Here is a 17,809-nt window from a genome sequence, read left to right on the forward strand (position 1 = left end):
GAGTAGGTTGTTTCCATGGAGATGTGACCCACCCAACTGTGGGTAATACCTTTGATTAGATTATTTCCATGGAGGTGTGGCCCCATCTATTCAGCATGGGTCTTAATTAAATCACTGGAGCCATACAAAAGAGTCATGCAGGCCCAGACGCTTGCTGCAGCTGAGACACATTTTGAAGATAGCCGTTGAAAGCTGGTTCTGACATTTTGGAGAATGCCATTTTGAAACACAACCTGGGAGCAAGCAGACGCCAGCCATGTGCCTTCCCAGCTAATAGAGGTTTCCTGGATGCCAATGGCCTTTCTTCAGTGAAGGTACTCTATTGTTGTTGCCTTACCTTGGACAGTTTATGGCCTTAAGGCTGTAACTTTGTAACCAGGTAAACCACGTTTATAAAAACCAATCCATTTCTGGTGTTTTGCAAAATGGCAGCATTAGCAAACCGGAACAGTATGTTTGCTATGTGGCCAACACAAATGGAATTTTCTTATACTTCATTGGTTTAAATTGTGTTCATCAAGCTTTAGGTAAGGTATCACCTCTTTTGAGAAGCCTTCGCTAATACCACCCCCTCCCCCTTATGGTTAATGATTCCTTTATTGTGTTCCCATAGTTTCCTTCATTTGACTGTTAGCTTTTTGAAGGCAAGAACTTTATCATAGCTATTTCTACATCTTAATACCTAACCCAGTCCCTGGCACATAGTAGGTGCCCTATAAATGCCTATTGCTTGGATGGGTTTATTCTCTATAACATATTCTACCTGCTTTGAAACAATATTTTTGTACCCAACTTTTGATATGCTCTTCATAATTATTATTTGATTGTATCATAAATAAAGATTAAAAGTTGCAAACATAATGGTACAAGAGGAGAGAGAATCTCTTGGAAGGATGGCAAAATCTGACATGAAAGATTTCTTCCTTGAACACATGATGTAATTTCTGTAAAATCGTAGAACCTGTAGCTAATGATCAATGAAAGCTTTGGGAAGCAGATATTAAAAGTAGAGTTTGTATTTCAAGAGGTTCCCCAGGCAAAAGGTAACCAATTAATCAATCAATTTTGCTGTGGGTGCTTTACATTGTACTGGATATACAGAGATTAAAAGATGTCAGACACCATCTCTAATCTCCGTGAGTTTTCATTCTGGTTGGGGAGAGAATATTTCTTCAACCTATTCAACATCTTTCCTGCACTTGGCATAGCTGACCACTCCATCTTTGAAATATTATTTTTTGAATTAGGTGGCAGTTTTTTCCTTGAATTTTGGCTGTTCTGTTTCAACCAATCTCCCGTTTACTACCTCTCAAAGCCATCTTCTCTACTGCCACCAGAATGATCTATCCCAAATGCAAATTTGATCATGCCAGTCCCTCACATTACTGTGACTCAATTGCTGAATATCATTTTAATATTTATGAATGTTTATTTGATACGTAAACAACTGATCATGGCTGTGTTCCAATAAAACTTTCTGGACACTGAAATTTAAACTTCATATAATTTTTTTGTTTCAAATATTATTCTGCTTTTGACTTTTTTCATCCATTTACAAATGTAAAAACCATTATTAGCTCATGGGCTATATAAAACCAGGCAGTGGGCTCGGTTTGGCCTGCAGCCTATAGTTTGTCAACCCCTGTTCTAAGATATCCTGTGGAGTCACATTTTTTCCTTTCAATTATGATTTCCTGTTGCTTAAAGGTTAACATAGTGTACTCCCTGTAATTAATGCCTGCTTTTTACAAACTAAGTGTAATTAGACCATTGGATTTTTTGCTCCAAATTAACCATACCCCCCAGTATTAATGCACTCATTACTCTGGGTTCAACTATATGACCCACTTTCACTAGTGGGGTATTAGTAAACATGGAACAAGAAAAGGCATAAAAGCTTTGTGAAGACATTAGTATTTGTCCTTTTGGAACATTCCCTCTTGGAAGCCAGTTGCCATGTAAGACGTTTAACCATCTTTAGATCACCATGCTAAGAGGAAACCCAAGCCGGTCATTGGAAGGGGTCTCGTGGAGGAGCATAAGGGCACTAGCTGTCAACTAAATGCAGCCAAGTGAGGGAGCTCAGCCAATGCCATGTGGAATCAAACTGCTCAACTGACCGCTTTCCAAATTCCTGATCCAAAGAATCATGAGATACCCTAAATAATTGTTTTAAGCCACTAAGTTTCAGGTGGTTTATTCCAGGCAATGGATAACCAAACCACATTTTACTTTGGTGTTTACATATTATTTCCTTAATTTCTGGCTTAATTTTTCTTACCAATTCACTATCGATCTTAGGCAAGTTGCTGAAGCTTTCCGGGTTTAATTTATCTCAGCATTAAAACAAGGGACCCTGTACTCAGAGGTCCCTAATGATATTTTTAAACCCTAAAAGTTGAAGTTTGTGGGCTAAATATTTTTTATACTACATATGGTTTTAGGACATATCAAATGAACTTAGGTAATATCTTTTAATTTTTTTTCCTCCCTAATAACTGGTTTTTCAAAATTATATAATTAACTTTAGAAGTTTCCAAACAGTTTCAGGCTTTCTGCAATTAGGATTTGCAATAATATACTTCAGTTATGAGAGAATTCATGTAGGAAAAGAAATATGCAAATTGAAAATATTTCTAATCAAACTTTCTCTTAAATATTTTAATTCTAAAGCCACATTTTAAACTGCTTTAAAATTACCTTCACCAATTCATTTAGAAAGTGTTTCCTACTTGAGTTACAAAATTTCATACACTTTTAATTAAAAGAATAATCTCTCCACTACTGCCCATTAATTGTAACCTTCAGAAGGAAGCAATATTTAAACACTTCCCTAGGCTTACACATAGCACTAGATTAGATAGATAGATAGATAGATAGATAGATAGATAGATAGATAGATACATACATACATACATACATACATACATACATAGATACACAGCTAAATGATACATAGATCTAGAATTTGTGTGTATATATATGTATGTGTGTGTAAATACATATATACATATTTTAGTTGGTTTAGTTTAAATTTCATTTACAAATAGAAGAGCATTCTAAAAGTATCACTCTACAACTTCCTATTTCTTTCCTCTTAAATTAGATCATGGACACCAGCCAAGGTCACTACATTCATCTCTCATTCTTTTTTATAGTTGCATAAAATTCATTAAATTTCCAACCATTATCCAATTGATGGACACTGAAGTTATTTTCTTTTTTGCCTTTAAAAACTAATCTGCGCATAGACTCTGCAACTTATATCCCTATGTACCAATTCTTTTATAGCTATGAAAAAGGCTTTAAAATAGCATTGATAAGTTAAGGATTATGTATATTTTTTATTTTAATAAAGTCTGATAATTTCCTTAAAAGGTGGCAGCAACGTACATAACCAAAAAAAAAAAAGCACCCACTATTCTCTATATATGACTCAGTGCCAGGGGGAAATTGATCAATTGATCTGAGGGATAAAAATTTGTCTCATTGTTTTCATTTGCACTTCTCCTGAACATTCTATCTTGTGTTTTTGGATGGAAATAATTTGTATTAATTTTGAAATCATTTTCTAGTGCTACGTATTAAATTACTACAAACTTAGAGGGTTAACCACAAGGCACATTTGTTATCTTACAATTTCTGTGGTCCAGGAATCCTGGCATGGCTTAGCTAAGTCCCCTGTTCAGCTTCTCCAAAGGCTGAAATCAATTCAATGGTCAAGCTGATAACTCATCTGAAGGCTCAACTAGGAAAGGATCCATTTTTTTTTTCTTTAATCATTTTATTGAGATATATTCACATACCACGCAGTCATACAAAACAAATCGTACTTTCGATTGTTTACAGTACCATTACATAGTTGTACATTCATCACCTAAATCAATCCCTGACACCTTCATTAGCACACACACAAAAATAACAAGAATAATAATTAGAGTGAAAAAGAGCAATTGAAGTAAAAAAGAACACTGGGTACCTTTGTCTGTTTGTTTCCTTCCCCTATTTTTCTACTCATCCATCCATAAACTAGACAAAGTGGAGTGTGGTCCTTATGGCTTTCCCAATCCCATTGTCACTCCTCATAAGCTACATTTTTATACATCTGTCTTCGAGATTCATGGGTTCTGGGTTGTAGTTTGATAGTTTCAGGTATCCACCACCAGCTACCCCAATTCTTTAGAACCTAAAAAGGGTTGTCTAAAGTGTGCGTAAGAGTGCCCACCAGAGTGACCTCTCGGCTCGTTTTGGAATCTCTCTGCCACTGAAGCTTATTTCATTTCCTTTCACATCCCCCTTTTGGTCAAGAAGATGTTCTCCGTCCCACGATGCCGGGTCTACATTCCTCCCCGGGAGTCATATTCCACGTTGCCAGGGAGATTCACTCCCCTGGGTGTCTGATCCCACGTAGGGGGGAGGGCAGTGATTTCACCTTTCAAGTTGGCTTAGCCAGAGAGAGAGGGCCACATCTGATCAACAAAGAGGCATTCAGGAGGAGACTCTTAGGCACAAATATAGGGAGGCCTAGCCTCTGGAAAGGATCCATTTTTAAGCTCCTTCTCTACATTGGAAGACTTGAAGCTATATGTACTTCAGAAAAGCATGTTCTTAAAGTTAATCCATTCCTGTGGGTGTGAATCCATTGTAAGTAGGACCATTTGATGAGGTTACGTCAGTTAAGGTGTAGCCCACTTCAATCAGGATGGGTGTTAATCCTATTGCTGGAGTCCTTTATAAGAGAATACAATTCAGACAGAGAGAGAAAGCCACAGAGGGAACGGCCAGAAGCTGAAAATAATGGAACCCATAAGAGAAGGGAAGGACCAGGAGATGTTACCATGTGCCTTGCCCTGTAACAGACGAGCTACAGATTGCCAGCAGCCAGGAAGAAAGCATCACCTTGATGATGCCTTGATTGGGACTTTCTTTTATAGCCTCACAACCATAAGCTAATAAATTTCCATTATTTAAGTTGAACCATTACATGGCATCTGCTTGAGCAGCCTAGGAAACTAAAACACTATAATCCAGGGAAGACTGCTTCTTCAAATCCATCAATGGAGACGGAGAGAGAGTTTCTGATACTTGGAGTCTTCTTCTTATTATTATTATTCTTTTTACTATTTTAAAATATTTTCAAACTTAGAGGAAAGTAGCAAAAATAATGAAAAAACAATACAGAGAGCTCCAATATACCTCCTATCCAAATATTCAGATTTACCTCTTCTTCTCCCTCTCTTTCTCTTGTTTATCTATCCATCTCTGTCTATTTTCTGAATGTTTGAGAGTAGGTTCTATGCATATGCTCCTTTAACACTTAATACTTCCACATATATTTCCCAAGAACAAGGATATTCATGTATGCAACCACATTACATGCAGTTATCAAGTTCAAGAAATTTAACATCGATATAAAACATACAGTCTATATTCCGATTTTTAGCAATTGTTCAATAATGACCTTTTGGGATTTTTATTCCTCTATTATTAGATCTGGTCCTGGATCATGTATTACATTTGCATTTAATTGTCACTGTCTCTTTTGTCTCTTTTTTTTCTTTTTAATTATGGTAACATATAAACAACATAAAATTTCCTGTCTTAACCACTCCCAAGCATACAGTGCAGTGGCATTAATCACATTCACAATGTTGTGCTATCATCACCAACATCCATTACCAAAATTTTTAATCACAACAATGGAAAGTTTGCACCCATTAAGTATGAACTCCCCATTCCCAAACTGTTTCCCCCAGCAACTGCACTGTCTTACATTCCCACCAATAATGTTCAAGGGTTCTCATTTCTCCACATCCTAACACTTGTTATTCTCTGCTGTTTTTTGTTCACTTTTTTAATAATAGCCATTCTGGTGGGTGTGAGGTGGTAGCTCATTGTGATTTTGATTTGCAATTCCTTAGAAGGTAACAATATTGAGCATCTTTTCATATGATTATTGGCTATTTGCGTACCTTCTTTGGAGTAATGTCTATTCTCCTATTTTTTAGTTGGGCCATTTTCTTTCTTGTTGTTGAGCTATAGGAGTTCTTTGTATATTCTGCATAGTAAACCCTTATCTGATATATGGTTTCTAAATATTTTCTTACATTCTGTAGGCTGTCTTTTTACTTTCCTGATAATGTCCTCTAATGCCCAAAAGTTATTAATCATGATGGAGTCCAATTTATGTTTTTTCTGTTGTTCCTTGTGCTTTTGGTAAAGTCTAAGAATTCACTACTTAATACAAGGTCTTGTAGACATTTCTCTATGTTTTTTTCTAAGATTTTCAGAGTTTTAGCTCTTATATTTAGGTCATTGATCAATTTTGAGTTAATTTTTGATTATAGTATGAGGTAGGGGTACATTTTCATTCTTTTGCCTGTGGATGTCCAGTTTGCCCAGCAACATTTGTGGTAGAGTCTACTCTTTGCCCCTAATGAACAGACCTGGCACCTTTGTCAAAAATCAACTGGTCAAAAAAAAAAATTGTTAAAAATCAACTGGCCATAGATGTGTGGATTTATTTCTGAACTCTCAATTCTATTCCATTGATCTATATGTCTGTCCTTATGTCAATACCACATGGCTTTGATTACTGTAGCTTTGTAATGAATTTTGAAATCAGAGAGTATAAGTCCTGAAACTTTGTTCTTCTTTTTCAAGATGGCTCTAGTTATTCAGGGACTCTTACACTTCCATTTAAATTTGATGATTGACTTCTCCATTTCTGCAAAGAAGGTTGTAAAAATTTTTATTGGTATTGCATTGAAACTATAAATTTCTTTAGGTAGGATTGACATATTAATGATATTTAGTCTTCTAATTCTTAAACATGAAATGTTTTTCCATTTATTTAGGCATTCTTTGATTTCTTTTAGCAATGTTTTTAGTTTTATGTGTATAATTCCTTTATATCCTTGGTTAGATTTATTCCTCTATATTTGATTCTTTTAGTTGCTATTGAGAATGAAATTTCTTTCTTGATTTCTTCCCCCAGTTGTTCGTTGCTTGTTTACATACACTCTTCTGATTTTTGCATGTTGATCTTTTATTCTGCCACTTTGCTGAACTCATTTATTGGCCCTAGCAGCTTTGATGTAGATTTTTTGGGACTTGCTATATGTAGAATCATGTCATCTGCAAATAGTGAAAGTTTTACTTCTTCCCTTCTAATTTGGATGCCTTTTATTTGTCCTAACTGCTCTAGCTAGGCTATTCAGATCCCTTTGCCCTTCCAAATGAGTTGATGATTAGCTTTTCCATTTCTATAAAGAAGGCTGTTGGAATTTTGATTGAGATAATACGGGATCTATAAATCACTTTGGTAACATTGACATCTTAACACTATTTAGTCTTCCAATCCATGACCACAAAATATCTTTCCATTTATTAAGGTCTTTTTAAATTTCTTTCAGTGATGATTTGTAATTCTCCAGGTACAAGTTCTTTACATCCTTGTATAACATATTCCTAGATATTTTATTCTTCTAGTTGCTATGGGAAATAGAATTGTTTTCTTGATTTCTTTTTTGGATTATTCATTGCTGCTCTATAGAAACATTGTTATTTGTGTGTTGATCTTGTAACCTGCCACCTTGCTTAATTCTTCTCTAGTTGCTTTCTTGTGGGTTCTTTTGGGTTTTCTATATATAGAATCATATCATTTGTGAATAGGGATAGCTTTACTTCTTCCTTTCCAACTTGGATGCCTTTTGCTTTATTCTTGCCTAATTGTTATGCCTAGAACTTCCAATATGATGATGAACAGCAGTGGCAAAAGCAGGCATCCTTGTCTTGTTCCTGATGTTAGGGAGAAATTTTTCAGTCTTTCACAAAAATTGAGCATGATGTTAGCTCTGAGTTTTCATATGTAATCTTTTATCACATTGAGGAAGTTCCATCCTACTCCTAATTTTCCGAGTGTATTTAACAAGAAATCATTCTTGATTTCATCAACTGCCTTTTTTGCATCAATTGAGATGACCATGTGGTACTTTTTTTAAGATCAGTGTCTTAACACTTTATAATCCACTCACATTTATACCCAAATCTCTTGTTTATAGGAACAAAAGGCAAAGAACCACAAAAAAAATCTAAGCAATTACATAATCAACTATGTTCAATAGATAATACTGTTTTATCTATTCCCTATTTTCTAAATCCAGATGAAAATTGTGAATCAGTCCCACAAATGGACTTCACTTTTAGAAGTTGGACACTGGGTGTGGTATCACACGTGTCTGACTTTCTACAGAACTGAAATAACACTTCATCATGTTCCAGGACAAATAGTTCAGAAGAAAGTCATCCATTGCTGTTTGAGGTTTATTGTTTGTGAAGAAAAAGTTCCCCAGTGTTTCCAAACCAGAATTCATTGTATGTATTTCTGTACTGTCCAAGTGAAATTTGCTTTCTAGAGCAGGTATATTTTTTAGCAGTGGAAATCGGTTTTCTTTGGGTTTCTGTGTCAGATGAACCAGTACTCAAGGAAAAGCTGGAGTGTTTCAGAATATTGCCTGGAGGCAGGTGAGGGCTACTGTCTAAAAAGAAGTTTAAGTGAAGTTAGAATTACTCCTACAACTGTAGGAATGAGCACAGGTGTCTGCAAATAAAAAGTCAGTTTGGGACTCTGGAGATTATAAGACTTGTTCAGTGTTCATGTTGCTACACTCACTCTCTTCAGTTTGGGTTTGGATATTTGAGGCTGAAAACAACTCCTCAATATCAAAATCTCTTCCAGGCTTCTCAGTTGAGCCAGACAGGACTGTGTGTCAGGTCCAGTACTCACATCAGACAAAATACTACAATTATCCTATGTCTAACCAGGTTGGTAACTTGACAAGATGTTTCTAAATCACTTAATAAATCTATGGTTTGGGTCTGATAATCCATCATGTTTTATGAAGGAAGCATATTATTCTGTGCACTGGAGTTTATAATTGGTGCAGATTTCTCAATATTTTGATTTAGTGTCTCGGAGTTATTCTGAGGTAACAAATCATGAGTTATAGTTTCTGCTAATAAACTGTTGCTTATAATGTTGTCTGTAGAAATACTGTATGATGGATGGACATTCTCTAAAATGTCTCCACAAATTACAGTCTGGCCATTGTGTACTTGGCCATCTGTCAAACTCTGCACTCCACTGGTTTGAGTTTCTCTGGAGAGCCCACCTGACTGGAAACAAGCATCTATAAAAGCATCAGTCTGAGCAGTTACAGATGAAGTTATCTTAGACTAGTCAACAGTGTTTGACTCTGAACACTCATGAGGAGTGAAACTTTAGGATCAAATGTCAAATCAATATGAGAACAAGACAATACAGAAGAACCTGAGGAAGTCCACTGGGCAGCAGGTATAAGGCTTTGGGAGGCATGAGACAGATCTGTCAGCACATTGAATGAAGAAATGCTGTTCTTTTGGCATGAGTTCCCTAGATGTTGTGGAGTATTAGGTAGACTTTTACCCAAGTTCACTTGAACACCTGTGCTAATTGGCTCAATAGCAATAGGATTCATAAGTTTTGAGAGAAGTATGCTCTCCTATGATAGCAAGCCTCTGAATCTAGGCTAAGGATTAGGGTTCCTATTGACCAGGGAAGTAAGAGAAGGGCACCTGTGGCAGAGCCCTGTGATGGTGAACACCCACTACCACGGGCTGGGCTGAGGAGTCAGCCACAATTACAAAGGCAGGAACAGGAGAAAAGTGCATTACAAGTAGTTTAACCAAAGTCAATTTGGGCTTTGGTAAAAGCAACTTCAGAGGCTATCTTGGAGGTATCATAAGAGTCAGTTTCTGGCATTGGAGCTGCAAGGGTCATCAAAGGAAGCTGCAAGCTTGATTTCCAAAGTTTCTAGTTCCCGAGTGTCTGTTCTAGGGGGTGGTTTATTGATCAATGATTCAAAGGACTTATTTGACAACTTCTGTGCATGGAATTCTCCATTTTCCTTTTCTTACTAGGTAGATTCCTGTGCTCAGCTGGGATCTCATGGCCAGTTTGGTAGATGTGTGACTGCAAGTTAGTTTTGTTAGAATAAGGACAGTCACATGTGCACTGGAAGGTCTTGCCATAGTCCTCTGCATGTCTTTTCAAGTTTCATTCAGTACCATATGGATTGCTGCACTTTGTATATTTATGCTTTTTTGCAGCATACATTGTCATAAAGTGTTTTTTTTTTTTTTTTTTTTTAACAAGACAAAATTGAGAAAACAGTCTGTCAGGGCCTCTGGGGCATCCTTCAGTTGGACTTATCATTGGATTTACTATGCTGTCCTGCAAGCTGTGGCTATGGACCAAGTGCATGTTGAGTGTGGGGCTGTTGGGTAGGATCTTGCTCCAGCCATGCCTGGTGCACAGATGTTTGTGTGCACAGCTTGGGACAGCTCACTCATTGATAGCTGGATAGGCTCTGGCCTACAGCATGGGAGCCACAGACTGCTGGCTCACTGCTGCAGCCCTGGCCAGCTTACCCTCAGCCATCCTGGGGAACCCACACCGAGAGACATGGATGGCACTGCCTAGCCTTCAACTCTGTGAAAACTGAAATATGTTATCCCACTGTCTTCTTGCTGGTTTCTGATGAGAAATCAGCACTAATCCCTTGTACATGATGCATTGCTTCTCTCTTGTGGCTCTGTGAATTCTGTGTCTTTGGCATTTGACAGTTTGATTATAATGTGTCTCAGTGTGGGTCTATTTGAGTTTACCCTATTTGCAATTTATTGAGCTTCTTGGACATGTTTTTTTATGTCTTTCTTTAAATTTGGAAAGTTTTCAGCCATTATTCTATTGAATATCCTTTCTGTCCCTTTCTTTCGTTCCTCTTTCTGGGACTTCCATAGTATACATATAAGGATGCTTGATGGTGTCCTATAGTTCTCTTAGGCTCTGTTCACTTTTCTTCTTTCTATCCTCAGTCTGAATAATTTCAATTGTCTTATCTTCAAGTTCACTGATTATTTGTGTTGTAAACTCCAATCTGCTGTAGAACCCCTCTAGGCAACTTTTTATTTATGTTATTGTGATCTTCAGCAATGTTTGGTTCCTTTTAATTATTTCTATCTCTTTACTGAAATTCTTTTTGTTCAACTGATTTCCTTTAATTCTTTGTCCTTGTTTTTCTTTATCTTCTTCAACATATTTAACACATTTTAAAAAATATTTCTGTCTGGTATATCCAGAGTCTTGTCTTTACATTGATGGTTTCTAATGCTTTATCTTGCTCCTTTGAATGAGCCATTATATCCTGTTTCTTTGCATGCCTTGTAATCTGTTTCTGCACACTGGGATTTTTAATATTTTAATGTATTATCTATAGAATTGAGTCACTGAGGTGTCTGTTCCTTAAGCTTGTATCTAGTGACTGTTACAATAGAGATTTCATCCAAACTCAATCTCTGACTGATTAAGCTAGGGAGATTTCCTTGAAGGCTAGGATCTAACAACAAGAAAAATAAGATAAAATAAAATAAGAGAAAATAAGATGAGATAAATAAGATAAAACAAAACAAAACAAAACAAAATAAAATAAAATAAAACAAAACAAAATAAATACCCCTCCCAGTCTTTGCACATTACCCTGTGGGAGTGCTCTCCTTCTGAGCTTAGACTGCCTAAGACTGAGTCTAAAAAACAGCCCAATGGTCCTTCTCAAACTTTCCTGAGCACATATCTTGTCTTGGGCATTGTTTTAGTTTGCTAATGCTGCGGAATGCAAAACACCAGAGATGGACTGGCTTTTATAAAAAGGGGGTTTATTTGGCTACACAGTTACAGTCTTAAGGCCATAAAGTGTCCAAGGTAACACATCAGTAATCGGGTACCTTCACTGGCGGATGGCCAATGGCATCCGGAAAACCTCTGTTAGCTGGAAAGGCACGTGGCTGGCGTCTGCTCCAAAGTTCTGGTTTCAAAATGGCTTTCTCCCAGGACGTTCCTCTCTAGCAAGCTTGCTCCTCTTCAGAACATCACTCATAGCTGCACTGAGTTCCTTCTCTTTGAGTCAGTTCATTTATATGGCTCCACTGATCAAGGCCCACCCTGAATGGGTGGGGCCACACATCCATGGAAACAGCCCATCAGTTATCGTCTACAGTTGGGTGGGGCACATCTCCATGCAAACAACCTAATCCAAACGTTCCAACTTAATCCCCACTATTATGTCTGCCCCACAAGATTGCATCAAAGAATATGGCTTTTTCTGGGGGACATAATGCATTCAAACCGGCACAGGCATGCACACATAGTGCTAGGAATTCCTAATTTACACAAATCTGAATGTCCCTTTTCCCCTAGGAAATAGTCTTTCCTGTCAGTCTTGGGTGCTACACTGTATGTCCCAAAGCCAGCAATCCTTTGTCTCAGGAAGCTGTGATTGGACCATTCTCCTTCAGTGCTCTAGTTGGCCTGAGAACCACCTCTATGTGTAGAGCAAGTTCTGGGATGACAAGCCTGGAATGAGTGTCCTGGTTAAGGCTGCCACCAGACGAACTGGCACATGCATGCACCCTCTTCTTATTCATCTGTCCATACACTGGATAAATGGAGTATCAATACAATGCTTACTCTGCTTACTCCAGAACCAGGTTGAAGGGCCTGTCTGGGACCACAGGCCAGATCCACACTGAGACTGAGAGGGATGGGGTGAGGGCCTGCAGGCAGCCAGGAGGTTTTCCTCCCATTTTTATTTGTCTTTATCTTGATTTGGCACTTGCCCAGTTACTGCATCCCTTTAACTGTTTTCCAGAGCTCTGAGAAAGACAAGCTGCCAGTTTTTGCTTGTTTAAAGCTTCTGGAGGGGGAATGGTACCCCGGAGCATCTCACCTGCCACCTTGATCAGACCTGTGTTTTTTATGATTGTCCATAGACCTTTTTATAATAAGCTTACCTGATTAGGTCAGTCCCACCCTGTATGTCTCCTTTTGCTTAAAATCAACTGATTAGAAGCCTTAATGACATCTTCAAAATCCTTTGACATCTGCCATATAATGTAACATAATCACAGGAGTGACATCCCATCACCCATCACTTTGCCATATTCTATTGATTAGAAGCAGGTCACTGGTCCCACCTACATTCAAAGGGAGGGAATTACACAAAGGCATGGATACTAGGGGCAGGAATCATGAGGCTGCCTTAGGGTTTGTCTGCCCAAATACCATTTCATCCTGGACCTTAAAATTAAAAAACAAATTCCAGTTTATATTTCAAGCCTGCCTCCATAGAGGATTCTTTCTTGTACAATCTAGCTTAATTATTCAAGGACTGAGTTTAGTTGAATTTGATGGAAACTAAAGCACTGAAATTTAGTCACCTTATATATCTCATATTATATGAATTTATGTTAATTGCATTACATTCCAAAGCTAGTTCAATGATATCCAAGTGCCAAGTGTCCCAGGCTCCTCTTTCTGATCTAACATCCTTAACATATGGCTTCTCTCTATTTTTTTTTTTTTTTGCCCAGATTTACTTTTGCATTTTAGGAAGGATAAAGAAGGAAACAATAAGGAAAAAGAGTAGCACTTATATCAAGAAAGCACAACTTTCCTTAAATCTGTGGCAGACATACATCTATGATCATTTGCCCAGAACCGTGTCACATGGTACCATCAGCAACCATGAAAATTGGTAAATATTTATATTTCATTGTGTTTTATAGCCACATTGCTGCCCAGAGCAAATTGGGATTCTGTTAGTAAGGAAGAAGTTGTGAATGTGTATTGTACAGTTGAGCAATATGCAAAAGTTTACATATTGCTCAACTCCATGTTTTCACTGCCTTCCTAACAGCATGGACTTGACATAAGATTACTGCAGGTCTCACGTTTTTCTGACCTCTGCATACAAACACCCAACATGTTCTTACTGGCCACATTCTTTACATTTCTTAGTTCAAGTCAATAGGGAGCAACCTGACTGGACTATGTGGCCATGAGTCACATGCTCTCTCCTGGTCCAATCAGCTCACCAAATATCCATTTCCCAGCCTCTTGTACAGTTAGATTGGAGCCATGTGACTAGCTCTGGCCAATGTATAAGAGATAAAAGCGAGGTATTTTGCTTCCGGGTTGAGGCAGTTAAGAGCTGGTTTGTCTCCTCTATTCTCCTGTTCACCTGCTGTCCCAACCTTTGAGACGCCACTTGTTTCACATGTGTAGCTACAGAATGGAAGATGACCTCCTGGCTTATATGAGATTATATGTGAGTGAAAAATAAACTTTCATTTTGTGATGCCACTAAGAATTGGGGTTTAATTTGTTTCTGCAACATAGACTATTCCAGTAAAATTCTCATGGTTTACGATTTATTTTCATTCTTGTTTCTTTAGAATTTTACCTCCAGGTGTATTTTCCTAAACATAGCACAAACCTAGGATGGGAAGGCTAGTCCAATATCGTAACAATTAGATAAAGGTTCCCAGGAGAAAAATAAACTGAGCAGAGTCTTTGGAGCTGTTCATGAGTCTGTAAAGAAACAAAAAGGTTTGGGAGCTCTAAGTGTGGGGGAAAGTTTTGTCAACTTCAAGTTTCCCTGTCAAGCTGCTTGATGGGTATTGCTTTAATTGTATTTCCTCTTGGACTAATTAGTTTTCAGACTAGGGAGAACCAGACTTGCTGCCACCTTTTTGGGCACAAGTTCAGGGAGAGAGCTAAAAATTGCTGCATTCAGTTTTGGGAGGCAGAGAGTCTGCCAATTCTCCTATTTTCAGTAGCCATACCCCTAGCTCTGCCCCTTGTCAGTCAGTACAGAGATCCTCTCTTTTACCCTCACCAAAGAATAAACTTTTAGTCTTCCTGAGTAGGAGAGAAATCACCCAGAAATGGTTTAGGATTGGGGTAACTGGATCTAGATTTTAACTTCTCCAAGAGCTTTTGTTTTAGTCCTCCTTATGTGTGCAAGTTTGCCTCCAGTGCTACAAGCTACTGGGCATTTTTTTGGACATTTAGCAGTGTAAAATCAGTGTGTTCTTAGCCTACTCATAAGGTTTGGGATTTGTCTTTCTGCATTCTGCCAAATCAGTAATCAGGGTTCCACTACCAAAATTGTGTTGCTGCTGTTGACTTGTCCCTTGATGTCCCTAACCTTGTGGAGTTATGCATTTTTTTGGATGGGGGCGAAGGTGGGGGGTGGAGTATTTTAAAAATATCCATTTACAATTTTTGAGGTGTTTTAAATGGTCAAAATTAGATGTCTATCTTCAATCCTCCAACTAAACTTTTCTGACTTTCCTTTATCTGAAACTCCAATTTGTCCTTCAAGGTTTAGTTCGAAATGAACAACATAGCTTTCTATGACTGTTCCTCTCATTACCCTTAAAACAAAATTAATTTGTCCCTTTTTGGGGTTCCCAGTGTATTTTACCTATACTTCTATTGAAATATTTATGTCAATGAATTATAATTATTTGAGACATATCTGTCTCTCATTAGCTCATTAGTGGCATTCTTTAATTTGTCTTGCTATGTTCAGAACATTTGTGTTAGTTTCTGACCTGGAAAGGATTCTGCCCTTTAAAAACAAAAATTAAAAATTGCCTTTATGGGTTTGTCATTCTCAAAAATTCTATTTACATTCATCTATTACATTATTTGGTCACTGATTACTCAAAGGTCAATGTCTGAAAATGAATTGTACTTAATAAAACTTGGTCACTTGTTATTTGCTTTAATGAAAAGACATGTTTGAAGTCTATTTTTTTTAAAGCAACCCTGTGAGAAACCACATATCAATTAAGCAAATATTTTGAGTAGTTGCTTTGAATTCTTAAACTTTTTACTGCATAAAACAAACATAGAAAACTACCCAAATCATAAATATTCCACTTTTGAATTTTCACAAAATGAATGAGCTCATGTAACTAGCATCCAGATCTTGAAACAGAACATAACCAGCCTCTCAGAAGCCTCCTCAGGCCCCTTCCCCAGTCACTAAGTCCACTATTTTCACTATTTTCTCCAGTGAAAAACCATTACTTCTACTTCTTCACCTATCACAGGAAGGGGTAAAATCATCTGTCCAACTGCATGTGTAGTAGGCAGAATAATGGCACCCCAAGATGCCCATACCTTAATCCCTGGAACTTATGAACAAGTTATTTTACATGGCAAAAAGGACTTTGCAGATGTGATTAAGGTTAGGGACCTTGAAGTGGGAAGAGTATCTTGGATTATCCAGGTGGACCAAATCAAACCTCATTAATCCTTAAAAATAGAAGAGGAAGGCAGAAGAGTGAAGTCAGAGAATGGCAATGACAGCAGGAGAAATTGAAAGCATGATGGAGACTCGACCCACTGCTGCTGGCTTTGAAGATGGAGTAGCTCCTCAGCCCCTGGAAGGGAATGTGGTAGCCTCTAGAAGCTGGGAAAGGCCCTCATCTCAAAGCCAGCCAGTTCCTACCACTATAAGGAACCAAATTCTGCCAGCAACCCGAACAAATCTCTAAAAGCCCCTAGAAAGGAACACAGCCTAGCCCTACACATTGGTTTTAGCCTTGTGACCCTGTGTTGGACTTTTGATCTGCAGAAATGTAACATAATAAATTTGTGTTGTTTTGAGCCTTGAAGTTTGTGGTAATTTGTCACAACAGCAATATAATGAGGGTGGTTTCAGGACATTGCCATTTCAATATGCTCCACAAGAAGGCAGAGACTGCCATCTGTTCAACCAGCTTCAAGAAATGATCCCATAGCTAAGTGAGTTCCTGGCTGCTAAAACAAATATCATACAATGGGTTCGTTTAAATAAGAGGAATTTATTGGCTCACAGTTTTGAGGCTAGGAGAAGCACAAAATCAAAGGGTCAGCAAGATGATGGTTTCTCCCAGAAGATTTTGGCATTCTGGGGCTGGCTGCAGGTGACTCTTGATCCTTGGCTTTTCTGTTACAGAGCAATGCACATAGCTATGTCTTCTCCTTTCTCTTCAGGTTTCACTGACTTCTGGCTTCATCCTATGGCCTCCTCTTTCAATGTCTGAATTTCATTCTGTGCGGTCGCAGTTGATTCATCGGGGGGGGGGGGGTGGCAGCCGGTTGCTAAATCCTAGGCTCTCAGGATTGCTTGGAGGGTACCGGCGGCGGGGGCTCTTTCCCGGAGGCGAGGGCGAGGCGGGGGACTTGGCCAGGTCCCCGGCGGGGTGGCGTGCAAAGTATGGAGGGCGGCGAGAAAGGAACAGGCGGGACACGTTTCTTTTTAGGGTGAAGAAACCAAGAGAGAGTTTATTAGGGGAGAGTACAAGCTTATATCGGGCGTTTAGAGGGCGGGGTAGCTGTAGAGGTTAAAGGCTTGGATTGGTTCTGAGAGGGCGCGGAGGTTGATTGAAAAGGGGCGAGAGTTGCTCCGGTAACGGTGTCTGGCAACAATGTATGCGCACTGGTGGTAATGGGAGTTGCACTGGCAATGGGGAGTGTCCGGGCAAGATAAGGGGGTGGGGAAAAGGCGGTTCCCTCCGGCAAGCCTCCCCTAACAGTGGTATTTTGGGTGAGGAAATGGGGCCTGCCTCCGGCCTCACTTTCCCAGGCCCGGGGGGCTGCGGAGGGCGCTGTCGCCCGTGCCCACCACCCTCCCCAGGGGCTGATCAGGTCCCCAAGCCCAGGCCCGCCAAGTTGAAGCACGTAATCAGTGTCCCGCACTGATTACTTCTGGCTTCATCCTATGGCCTCCTCTTTCAATGTCTGAATTTCATTCTGCTTATAAAGGAATCTAATAATCCAGATTAATACTGACCCCTTTTAGCTGGGTCATACCTTTGAGAGATCACATTTACAATGGGCCCACCCTCACCAGAAGGTGACCAAGATCAAAAACAT

At 38.7% G+C, this 17,809-nt stretch overlaps 1 protein-coding gene and 1 pseudogene across 1 annotated transcript in view; one reads left to right on the plus strand and one right to left on the minus strand.

Moving 5' to 3' along the window:
- Window positions 1-8,204: 8,204 nt before the first annotated feature.
- On the minus strand, window positions 8,205-10,398 carry LOC119528559 (annotated as a pseudogene).
- Window positions 10,399-14,116: 3,718 nt separating this feature from the next.
- Window positions 14,117-17,809, plus strand: part of PACRGL (parkin coregulated like) — a 47,007-nt gene continuing 43,314 nt past the window's right edge. The window contains exon 1 of the mRNA XM_037829503.1: window positions 14,117-14,204. The gene's annotated coding sequence lies outside the window, so the exon portion shown is untranslated. The remainder of the gene's footprint in view (window positions 14,205-17,809) is intronic.

The sequence above is a fragment of the Choloepus didactylus genome, chromosome 3 (assembly GCF_015220235.1).
Source record: "Choloepus didactylus isolate mChoDid1 chromosome 3, mChoDid1.pri, whole genome shotgun sequence".
Lineage (NCBI taxonomy): Eukaryota > Metazoa > Chordata > Mammalia > Pilosa > Megalonychidae > Choloepus > Choloepus didactylus.